Source organism: Sus scrofa, chromosome X, assembly GCF_000003025.6.
Source record: "Sus scrofa isolate TJ Tabasco breed Duroc chromosome X, Sscrofa11.1, whole genome shotgun sequence".
NCBI classification, from domain to species: domain Eukaryota; kingdom Metazoa; phylum Chordata; class Mammalia; order Artiodactyla; family Suidae; genus Sus; species Sus scrofa.
The window spans coordinates 117,557,539-117,569,681 of record NC_010461.5 but is presented as its reverse complement, the minus strand read 5'-3'; the positions used below and the strand labels follow the sequence as shown (position 1 = coordinate 117,569,681).

General features: G+C 35.5%; 1 long non-coding RNA gene across 1 annotated transcript in view; it reads right to left on the bottom strand.

The window, feature by feature from the left end:
- The window catches only part of LOC110257663, a 412,314-nt gene continuing 401,536 nt past the window's right edge, over positions 1,366 to 12,143 (bottom strand). Inside the window, exon 4 of the long non-coding RNA XR_002340582.1 lies at positions 1,366 to 2,283. This is a non-coding gene — a long non-coding RNA (uncharacterized LOC110257663). The remainder of the gene's footprint in view (positions 2,284 to 12,143) is intronic.

The following is a 12,143-nucleotide window of genomic DNA, read 5'->3' as shown; positions in this document are numbered from 1 at the left end:
TGAGTATCTTTATTGTACTAGCCATGTTTTTTCTTTTCCCTATTTTATGATCTTTGGACATCTGAAAAATCTTGCTAGCTATGGAGAGACTGCCCCTCCTGGGCTAGCCCATTCTTAGAATTAGGAAAGACTGGGAGCACAATCAACCAAGCCTGAGGATTTAGCCCCATCCACTTCTTATCAAACTCTCACACACCAAGCTAATAATATTTGCCTTTGACTAACTCATCGCAGAGCCAACTTTCAGGCAACTGGAGACCACCATGATAGCCAAGGTCCACTGGAATTATTCATATTTGACATTTCTAAGCTATTTATTCTACTGGCCTTGCCTTTCCCACAGAAACTCCAATTAAGGCTCTGGCCTAGACTTTTCCCTCATTCTTGTTGCCTCACTAAACCTGGTGTTTCCCCTTTGATCCTCTGTGGCATTCAGTGACAACTCTCCTCTCCGCCCCCCAGCCATGGGAAACCTCTTCCTTTCAAGCCTCATTCTCATTTCCTACTGTGGCCACACTGACTTTACCACACCACATCCAACATTTATAGTTGTATATTTTATGCATACTAAGATGCCTACCAAGCATATATAATTCATTATGTTAAATATCGGAATGGTCAGTTTTTCCTCTGAAACTTTTTCTTCTGCCAGAATTCCCTGTCAGTAAATGGAAACATGTGATTCCAATAAGCATAGCTGAGAAACTTTAATCTTTGCTTAGCTTCTTTTCTCCATTCATCACTCACCATTCAATTCATCTGTAATACAGTCTCTAAACTATCTCAAATACATTCACTTTTCTACCATTTCTACAAATATCAGTATAGTCCTGGCCACAGTCATCTCTACAGTGGACTGCTAACTAGTTTTCCCGTTCCCAGTCTTATTTCTATCATTCCAATCTATTTTCCACCCAACAGCCACATAATCTATTTTTTTTTAAAAATAAGGTAAGATTTTATCTTGTTTTTCCTAAAATAAATCCAATTTTCATCTATTATCTCAGATAATGATTAATGGTACTCCTTCCTTTCTATTAAGTGAGACAGTATGTACAATATATTATATCTTCACCCTACCTAATATTCATTAAAATAATTTATTGAGCCATGACGAAGTTATTGGTTCTAGAATTATTTTTTCTTCTATAAAAAACTAGGAAAACACATTAAATAAGCTCTCAGACAGACAGTAGAGAGCAGGCAGTTAAGGAGTGAGAAAAGGGAAATCAATGAGGTGAATCCTGTGATCACCCAGGATTTCTCCCTGGGGGCAATTCCAGGGCTGTGGTGCAGGAAGAAGCAATCCCAGCATATCACAGTAGCCTTATTGAGATGAAGATACTGAATTCATGAACGCTCACCAACTGGAATTTGTGGAGAAGAATAAGAGAAGAGGGCTACATAGAAAAGAGAGCTCCAGAAATCTACACATTGATTCCCTGGATCTTTGACTGTATGTTACACCAAACATTTATAGGGTAAATTTCCATGAGACCAGACAGAGAACAACTGCCAGGAAGCTGTATACTGAGCAATTCCCAGGACTCACACAGGTCTGAGAGAGATTTTCAACTGCTAGAGTAGAAAGAAATTCTTTTAGCACCCAGGGCATTCAGTAAAGACACCAAAATAGTCAGGCCTCAGGAGTGGACCCAAAATAGCCTCAAAGTAACAGATACTTTTGACCCACTTTAACCACACTTAAAAATAAGCCTCAAAAGGATCAGGCTGAGGCACAGATACTTTGAAAAATATCAAGTCTTTGTGAAGGAATAAAGCAAAATCTAGATAGCCAATAATATCGCATTACAGTGTCCAGCAACCAATCAAAACTCAGTGAATATGTGATGAAGCAGTTTAATGTAACACATAACCAAGAGAAAAATCACACAAAAGAAACAGACACATCAATAATAGATAATGATAGAATAAGTAGACAAAGGCTTTAAAATAGCTATTATAGATATAATCAAGGATTTTAAGGAATTACAAACATATTAAGATTTTTACAGATTTAAAAATTACAGAATATTTTTAAAAAATGGAACTGGTAGAGTGGAAAAATACAGTGCCTGAAATGGAAAAAGAAATGACTGGGTGGGCTTAGCCAACTCAAAACTGCTGAATAACAGGTCAATAAACTTGAAGATACAGTGAGAAAAACTGTCCTAAGTAAAACAAAGGGGGGAAAAACAGCTGAAAAACAGAAGGGTGTTAAAAACTCTTTTTCCTGAGGAGTTTGAGGCAAGATGATGACTCTGATTTGTGTCTAGATGGAATCTGGAATAGAAAAAGACAAAGGAAACAAGTTAAACCCTAAGGAAATTGTCAGTAACATATAGACTTTAAGTCGTAAAATGGATCGGTATTGGTTCATTACTTGGGACAAGTCTATTCTAATATACAATGTTAAGAGTATAAGAAGTAAATGATGTCAGCAAGATGCCAGCATAGAAATTTCTAGCACTTGTCACTGCCCAGAACATTAATTTGAACAACTATCTGCACAAAATACATCACAAGAGCTAACAATTCCAGGTGAGAGATTATAGCACCTGGGTGAAGGACAGAAATAAAGATATTTAGTCTTTGTCCCTGGTTCTTGGCACAAAGCTCCTCAAACCTGTGGAATTCCCTGAGTGATAGGCCTAAGGATGGGTCTGGTCACCTGAAAGACCTAAGGTTTACAAGGGTGGCACTTTGGGCCTTAACTCCCTGACCTCTGGGAAAGGTAAAATTCTTGAGCAGGATTCGGGGAACTTCCATGTTGGTGAATGCATCCACATCCAGGGACAGTGGTGCATCCCAGTTCCATGAGGACAGAAGCTCCTGCACTCAGGGCATCTCTGGACCTTGCCTTGTGTACCTCTTCACCTAACTGTATCTGTATCCTTTATGATAAACTGGCAAACATAAGAAAATGTTTTTCTGGGGGCTTTGAATGGCTCTAGCAAATTGATTGGCACCCCCCCCCAAAGGGATAACAACCTGGACTTGAGATTGGTTTCTGAAAGGCAGGGGTGAGGAAGTGGCAGTCTTAGCAGTTGGAGACCTCAACCTGTGGCATCTGACACGATCTACATAGAAATCTCTATGTAGATCATGCCAGAATTGAGTTAAATTGTAGGATACTCCACTGTTGTTGCAGAACTGCTTGGTGGTGTTAGGAAAAAAACACACATTGACACTCCAAAAGATAACAGGGATAAGTTCTACTGTACTAAGGGCAGAAGATAAAATAATGAATGAGATGCAACCCCTACCCTCAGAGAGTTTAAGTTTAGCACTATGTGTTTCACACCTACTGACCTCCCTCCAATTAATTATAATTCAAGTATATTTGGAAAATATAAGGAGATAGTATTGTCCATCTCTACCATTTCACTTCTCCCCACACATTTAATCTTTTTCTTTTAATTAATTGCTATAAGATTTTCTTTCTTTTTTTGTGTGTGTGTTGTTAGTAAAACACAATTTAACCGCTTGACGATTTCTGGGAAAATTCCTTTGAGTAAATTGAGAAATCAAATGAAATGTATGGAGTTACCCTGAATTAAAAAAAATGAATCCTACTCTGATAGTTTGATATGAAATACTACTGGGAATATCATTCTGAGATGTGATCAAAATGAATTTATAGTGTACATTGTGACATTAAGGTGGTACAGAGGACTTGGAGGCATTTTACAAAGGAAAAATAATTACTAAAGAAATGACATTTGGCTTTATAAAAATATTAAACGAAGCTGAAATTTATTCTTGAGCCAACTACCTTGTTGTATTTGCAGGCAATTACAAGATTTTAAATGCCATTAATAGGCGAATATGAATCTTTCAACTACAACACAACCAAGGAAACAAAGTAGTTACTCATCATGTTTTTCAGAGACTTAATAGGAATTAATGAGACAGAATTAATAAAATGAAAATAAAACTTGCTCCAAAAATTCTGGATAATGGTTAAGAAATAAAATTATCTACATCTATCCACATTCCCCACCACTTCACTCACTCTTGTCAAGGAACTATCATCTCAGATCTAGATCATTCCAATAAACCTGCTCAGTGCTATCCCTGCTTCTTCCTTGCCACCCTTCACAGGGTATTTTCAACAGAATAGCTCAAATAATCTTGGTAAAATATAGGTCAGAAAAGGGCCTCCTCTGTTGAAAAATTTCAATGTCTTTCACTTAAGAAAAAAAGAAACAAATGAAAAAAGGGGAAAAAAGCACTACTAGAACCAAAAAAAGAGTCAATTTTTACCTCTCTGAACTCATTTCCTACTAAATTCTTCCTGCTTTGACTGCATGAGACTCTCTGGTTTATTGTTTTGCTTATTAATATTCTAAGCATGCTTCTACATCATAGCCTTTGCACTGCCTGTTCCTTCTGCCTGGGATACTCTTCTCCTAGATACCTTCATGATCTGCTTCCTTACCAAATCTCAAGTCTTTACTCACATGCTACCTTTTCATTGGGACCTTCCCTGCTGGTCAGTTGACTAAAAATATCTTCCTACCTGTTTGTTTTCTGGAGCATAAATGCTCTAAATAAATCTCATCTAACACAAATACATTTTGTATTTGTTTATTTTCTGCCTGCTCTCTCCAGTGTAAGCCTCATGAGCATGGAGGTTCCATACTTTTGGCACCTAGTTAAGTAACTGATGTTTAGTAGACACTTAGATTTATGTTGACTAAATCTTTCTATTACTCTCCAATTCTAGTATTCTGAAAGCTACTAATAATAAACATGATTGTCTTGTTGATGGCACCATTCTGTATGATTTTAAGTGTGTTAATTAGTAGCGTGCTAGCAAATGTTCAACAATTAGGATTCTGGGAAGAAATGCTCTGGTTATAACATTTGGAAAATTCTGTGATGAAAATGAAATATACACAACTGCCTCTCATGAGCTGATATGAGCCATAAATAGCACAAAATGGATTAGCACATCTAATAGACCCAATCACCAGAGGAGACAGGTGATTTGGCCATTTTTCACATGGGGAAACTATTACACAAGGTCACATAGCTAGAAAGTGATCTAACTTGGAAATATCTTAAGATTGACTCCAGAGCCTATGCTCAGGGAAGTTCAGCTATGCTGCAGGCATTAGACAAATTACCTGAAATAAAAATAAGGTATTAAAATGAGGAAAATTATAACCATCTATATTATGTATATGCTTTAAGTGCCAGCCAAAAAGTTACATTTAATTTTTTTTAACTCGTTTAAAATATGTGTCAGTTTCCCAAGGAGAGGGCAAAGGCTGTGTACTCCGGTTAGGCTTCTTTTCATACTACTGAGAATTGCTATTCAATTGAGAATAACCCTAGTGGTTGGCCAGATACAGTACCAATTTGAAATACATTGATAGGAACTGTAGGAAAGAAAGAACAATTTTGTGTTTTCTAAGTTTTTTCTTATTTCATTTTAGTGGGAATCATTAGTGAGACCAGAATCTTACTGAACTGGAAATAGAAAAAAATCTGCACTCTTACCTTATTTTCATGAAGATAAGATACCTAGTAGAATGCATTCTGTTTTTCAATGGAGCAATAATTCTGAGTTATAATGCAATAATTATGTTAGGTACTATATGTTTTTTACGTTGTATAGTCATTACAATCAGCCTTTACCAAATCAATGACTGATTAGAAAGCTGTCTTGCTTTTATTACCATTAATTTAACCTGTTTGGAAGTCCTCATTAAGAATTCATCTAGTAAAACCAGGACAGTTATATGGATTAGATAAACTTGCTCTACTGCCTTGAGAGCTGAAAATAATTTTGTTTATCTTATAAGATTAATTAAAAGAAAAATTGAATGGAATATGACCTTTATTCTTATATCATGCAACATTGAGAAACAATACCTATTGACCATGCATATTTTGTATAAAAAGAATGTATTAATAATAACTGTGAACCAAACTATTTAAATGTAAACAAACCAAACTCAGCATTGAGCAATTAAGTGAATACATATGACATTATTTTAGATATTGACATTTGGAGATTGAAAGAAAGCATTTTGAGAGAGAATCAGAGTCATCAAATTTTATTTTCAGAAAAATAAGTACCTCTGGACACCATCTGGTCAGCCCATAACATTTAAAATGAAACAATGTTTGGAGTATTTAAATCAACAATTGAAATGACACAGAAGAATATGGAATTGTAGCTTGTGTAACATGCAGATGTGCTATGTTTTTGACTATAGTCTATTGCTATTATAAAAATTCAGGAATTGTAAGTTTTTTTCTTATAGATATTTGGACTAGAGAACCTCTGCAACAAAAACACTTGAATGTACTTCTAAAAACAGATTCTAGCCCCACCTCAGATCTACTGAATGAGCATACATAGGCAAGGCCCTCCAAGCTTAGGAGGCTGCTACTAAAATCAATGGAGTAAGTCATTTCTTTTGCATAAGTTAATTTAATTGTTTAAAATGGGTTGTATATGTGTGTGTGTATACACATATTTATTTATTGGAACAGAAATGGGATTGTGACAACATTTTAATAGTGTTTTTTAAATTAATTTTATTATATTTACAGGTATACAACAATCATCACAAACAAATTTTAAGGCATTTCCATCACAAACCCTCAGTGCATCCCCCTACCCCCCAACCTGTCTCATTTGGAAACCATAAGTTTTTCAGAGTCTGTAAGCCAGTATCTGTTCTGCAAAGAAGTTCATCGTGTCCTTTTTTTAGATTCCACATGTCAGTGATAGCATTTGATGTTGGTGTCTCATTGTCTGACTGACTTCACTTAGCATGATAATTTCTAGGTCCATCCATGTTGCTAAAAATGCTGGTATTTCATTCCTTTTAATGACTGAGTAATATTCCATTGTGTATATGCACCACATCTTCTTGATCCACTCCTCTGTCAATGGACATTTAGGTTGTTTCCATGTCTTGGCTATTGAAAACAGTGCTGCAATGAACATTGGAGTCCATGAGTCTTTTTTTATTTAATTTAATTTAATTTTTATTTTTTATTACTCAATGAATTTGTTACATTTATAGTTGTACAATGATCATCACAATCCAATTTTATAGGATTTCCATCCCACAACCCCAGTGCATTCTCCAACCCCCCGAATTGTCTCCTTTGGAGACCATAAGTTTTTCAAAGTCTGCGAGTCAGTATCTGTTCTGCAAAGAAGTCCATTCTGTCCTCTTTTCAGATTCCACATGTGAGTGAAAGCATTTGATGTTGGTGTCTCATTGTCTGACTGACTTGACTTAGCATAAATAATTTCTAGGTCCATCCATGTTGCTGCAAATACCGTTATTTCTTTTCCTTTCAATGGCTGAGTAATATTCCATTGTGTATATGCACCACATCTTCTTTAGCCACTCGTCTGTCGATGGACATTTAGGTTGTTTCCATGTCTTGGCTATTGAAAACAGTGCTACAATGAACATCAGAGTACATGTATCTTTGCGAGTCATGGTTTTATCTGGATAGATGCCCAGGAGTGGGATTGCTGGATCAAATGGTAGTTCTATTTTTAGTTTTCAGAGGAATTTCCATACTGTTTTCCACAGTGGTTGCGCCAATTGACAATCCCACCAACAGTGTACTAGGGTTCCTTTTTCTCCACACCCTCTCTAGCACTTATTGTTTGTAGACGTTTTGATGATGGCCATCCTGGCTGGTGTTAGGTGGTACCTCAGAGTGGTGTTGATTTGCATTTCTCTAATAATGAGTGATGTTGCACATCTTTTCATGTGTTTTTTTTTATTTTATTTTTTGGTCCTTTTGCCTTTTCTAGGGCCGCTTCTGTGGCATATGGAGATTCCCAGGCTAGGGGTCTAATCGGAGCCGTAGCCACTGGGCTATGCCAGAGCCACAGCAACGCGGGATCCGAGCCGCATCTGCAACCTACACCACAGCTCATGGCAACACCGGATCCTTAACCCATTGAGCAAGGCCAGGGATCGAACCTGCAACCTCATGGTTCCCAGTCGGATTTGTTAACCACTGCGCCAACCACAGGAACTCCTTTTCATGTGTTTTTTGGCCATCTGTATGTCTTCTTTGGAGAATTGTGTTTAGATCTTCTGCCCATATTTTGATTGTTTTTTTGGTATTGAGCTGTAGGTGGTGTTTATAAATTTTGGAGATTAATCCCTTGTCAGTCAATTCATTTGCAAAGATTTTCGCCCATTCTGTTTTTTTTTTTTTTTTTTTTTTTTTTTTTTTTTTTTTTGTGGAGAAAACATTGGATATGGTAGAGCAGTGTTAGTGTTAAGTAGAAAATCGACTGGGGCATGGAAAACTCATTTTTTGCTTAAAAAGTATTTTAAAAAGCATAATATGGGGTTGTCTTTACAAATTAATTCAGTTCTATATAGATGTAGAAACCTGAACTGTAATCCAAATTCTCAGTAACTCTAATGACTTCTATGCAGACTTTAGTTAACTTTGACCAATAAGAGATCAGTGTTTATGAAAAAAAAATTCAGTCAGAGTATTAAAGCTCCTGTCTTTTGGCAATTTTTGTTTATATATTTTTGCTTATGTTCTAATTGTAGTGAGGTCAATAATCAGAAACCAATCTCTCTTTGTTAGGGGCCACACCAATCTAGAAAATATATGATACAGAAAGCAACTCACTTTCGCTGGTGGCATAGTGTGTAAAATTTCTGATAGAACTTGTCAAGTCAGTAGACAAAGGGCCTGTGTAGAGCTTTAGACAGAAAACTGAATGACAGACTCAGTATGAAGCTGAGCATTAGTGTCACTCAGCATTCCAAAGACAATCTGCAATATGTTATGAGGCCCTGACTTGACTTTTAATGCGGACAAGAGAGAGAACTAAATTATTGTTCATGGAAGTCATTAAAACAAACTTCACCATGGATTTTTTTTCAGCCAGAATTCACTGTATAATTTTCATTAGGGGAAAAAAACCTGACATATGAAGAATGATGATTTTTGCCCTAAGTTGGCACATTTCCCCACTGAGAAAATAGAGAACCTGGATACTAGAAACTGTCCTTCTATCCTTATCAAAGAGTGAACTAATCTTAATCCTTCACAAGGAAGGAGTCAGGACGATTTGAATTTGAATCATAGCTCTGCTTGGGGAACATTTTTGTAAGGCTGAAAAAAGATGTTTGTATTTTCTGTGCCTTAGTCTCTCTTATTACAAAGAGAGAATCAAATTCTGTATTAGCCATCATTCTTACATAGGGACTATGGCATTTAGCAAAGATGGGATTGGTATGTCCTTCAAGTATAGGACATATGAGAGCAATACTTAATGACACAAAAACAATAGTTTATGAATAGTGGGCACAATCATTACTTTGCCTTTCTGGAATAGAATGCATAATTCGAAAATAAAGTCAGAGCCAAAGTAGTATTTTGATGAAAGATGTTAAAAATTGAAATGATTTTATACCTATATAAACCTAACTAGAATGTATATGCATTGAATTGCTTTAAAATACAAATTCTCTTAGGTCAAAAGGGGCATCATTTTTGTGACTGAGTGTGTGAAAAATATCTCCTAACAGTGAATGTCATTACAAAATCCATCTATTGCCTTTTTTCCTTTTTGTTCATTAAATTATGTCTTTATTCTTGGCATGCGAAGACTCCACACACTATTATCACTCTGTTTCACCTATACTTTAACAATGTATATTTAAGGACCTTTTTGCAGTGATTCCTTAGGACATTTCAGAAAGAATTATGAAAGATAGTACATCTGCCTGCTGGAAATGCATATTTGCTGACAATAAAAATTGGTCCACTTAAATTTTTAAGGAGCTAGAACAATCTCAAACAAAATGTAAAATCAATACCTTGTACATTTTTTATAGAACATACTAGCCAAGTATTAGAGATGAAAGTTAGAGATCAAAATAGACACGGTATATGGTGATTTCTCTTTGGTGTTAGATATCCTTTCCTAAGTGGAGGGGATGTGTTCCAGCCAAGTTTTTTGTAAAATGAATTTACGTTAAGTGAATCTTCCTTTCTACTGGATTTCCAATAGGAAATTAAAAATTTATTCTACTGGTTATAAAACAACTCTTATTGACTCAGATATATTAAAATCATCCTGAGGAGTGTAGGAGATGTTTGAAAGTTGCATTTAGATGCAAAATTATTATGTTTTGATAATGAATCAGTGGCTGTGTTGTACATATACAGTATTTGAGTTTCTAGGCAGTAGAGAGCTAATTTGAATTTTAATATCTTCCCTTATAATAATATTTACTCTCAAATCGACTTTACAATTGTACATACTGTGCAAGACAGTAATAATGCCCGAAATTCAGAATAAGTCTGGAAAAGAACAAATACTAAGCTTAAAAATAAAATATAGTAAGATGCCAGTGTTTCTGGTAATGTGAGAATCTGTCTCACTGACTGCCCTGTTCTCTATGTAATAACTTGTTGATTGACTTCCAGTGTGTATATTATTAGGATATTGCAATAAATTGTATCCCAGTATCCTGCACAAGTAAGGGTCTGAGTACGAATTTCGCAGCCCCCAGTCACCTTAACTATGTTAATATGACAAAACTGTCAGTTCTTTCAGCATTCTTCATATTACTTGACCTCACCAACCTCTTTTAAAGTGTCTCCTTAGATTGTCCATGAGTTTTTACAATTGTCTTGGAAGGGAGACTGTTGAAGTACTAAAGTGAAATACTAAAACACTCCCTCTTTGCTGAGCAAGGGAAGTTTCAGAAAGTATGTGCAGAATCTAGTAGTTGCCTGGCAACCATCTGCTAACCATTAGCAGTATGAGTGGATCATGCCAGTGTTGACTGCTCTTCTCCCAAAGTAAAGACTTGTTAATTGACTTTCTGTGGTATCATCATTAGGATATATTAGCAAAATGGTGTTTTTGAGTTTGAAAAAAAGATTACATGATGCTGAGGCTAGCAAGATATTTGAGGATTAGCTTGTTTCACAGGTCTGATAAGAAGTCATATGCATTCATTAGTTAATGCTGCTTTCAGGAAAATTACTAAAGTTAGATATTTGTCTGTTGTTAATGTATTATCTTGACTAGTGCAAATGACATGACCTTACAGTCTTCAGCTGGGACCATGCCTTTGAGTGATTTTCTAGTATTGAGTAGGGTCACTTTTGAAGGAAGAATTTGAGACTTTAATATAGTGAAATATAGCATCATGAATCCTCATTGACCAAAGTGCATATGTAAAAAGTGTGTTTGTAATTAGTTTAATATTTATCAATGTAAACTATGGGCATAATATAAAAAGTCAAAAAGCACCAAAATACCTATAATGGAAAAGAGAAGTCCCATGAACTACCCCTTCAAAGCAACCACATTTTCTTTTAACTTTTTCTAAAAAATTTCCATTGACAGATGACTGAATTAGGAAGATGTGGTATATATACACAATGGAATACTATTAAGCCATAAAAAAGAACAAAATAATGCCCTTTGCAGCAACATGGATGGAACTAGAGACTCTCATCCTGAGTGAATTAGGTCAGAAAGAGAAAGACAAATGCCATATGATATCAGTTATATCTGGAATCTGATATATGGCACAAATGATCCTTTCCACAGAAAAGAGACTCATGGACTTAGAGAATAGACTTGTGGTTGCCAAGGGGGAGGGAGTGGAATGGATTGGGAATTTGGGATTAATAGATGCAGACTATTGCTTTTGGAATAAATTAGCAATGAGATCTTGCTGTGTAGCACTGGAAACTATGTCTAATCACTTATGATGGAGCATTAAGATAATGTGAGAAAAAAAGAGTATATACATGTATATGTGACTGGGTCACCATGCTGTACAGTAGAAAAAAAGATAATGTATTGGGGAAATAAAAAAAAATAGATTAAAAAATTTTTTATTGAAGTATAGTTGATTTACAATGTTCTGTTAATTTCTGCTGTACATCAAAGTGATTCAGTTATACATGTATGTATATATATATATATTTTCATATTCTTTCATTTATGGTTTATCACAGGATACTAAATGTAATTCCCTGTGCTGTACAGTTGGACCTCACTGTTTCTTTTACTTCCTGATTCTTATGTTTCTTTCACATTTCTGAATAAAATTTTTGATTGCTTATGTTCATACTTTTCACTTATGTATATTATC